We start from the raw sequence: 592 nt of genomic DNA, 5'->3' as shown, positions 1-592 counted from the left end.
CTTATCCTTTTCCTTTCGAAGGCTGGGGCAGTATGGGCTTGTTCCCGGGGCAGAACAGTTTACATTTCCTTGAGCTGCTAAGAAGCCTTCAGCTGGCTCTGTGTTCCCCTCCTCGGTGCCTCTGTTTTCTTAATGATCTTTTATCATCCATTAGTTTGGTTCATTAGATGAGAATCTGGTGAGTCTTTAACTCAATTGGCACAAAGGTGTCGACGTTATTAAATGGAATATCATTACCGCCATCTCTGCAGGTATGAAGCAAGTTAGTTGAAACTGGCTGGGGGTTTTGTGTGGATCAGTAGATGGAAATTGCAGACACCTGGACTGTGCAAATTGTGCATGAACTTGTTTTACAGCTTCCGTTGATGCGGGATGAAAGCTACTTGGATGCACTAGAGAGTTGCAGGTGATGGTTTATAATGGCAATAGAGTCAAGTGTGTCTAGAAGAAAACATGATTATACTTTAAAAGTCCAGTTAGCTCTCTGCTTTCTTAATATTGTGGCACTTTAACAGCTTACTCTGTAATTTCAGGAAGGCAGCTGAATTTTATTTTATTTTATTTTATTTTATTTTATTTTATTTTATTTTAT

This window comes from Oxyura jamaicensis, chromosome 18 (genome assembly GCF_011077185.1).
Source record: "Oxyura jamaicensis isolate SHBP4307 breed ruddy duck chromosome 18, BPBGC_Ojam_1.0, whole genome shotgun sequence".
NCBI classification, from domain to species: Eukaryota; Metazoa; Chordata; class Aves; order Anseriformes; family Anatidae; genus Oxyura; species Oxyura jamaicensis.
This window is presented reverse-complemented; position numbering follows the sequence as displayed.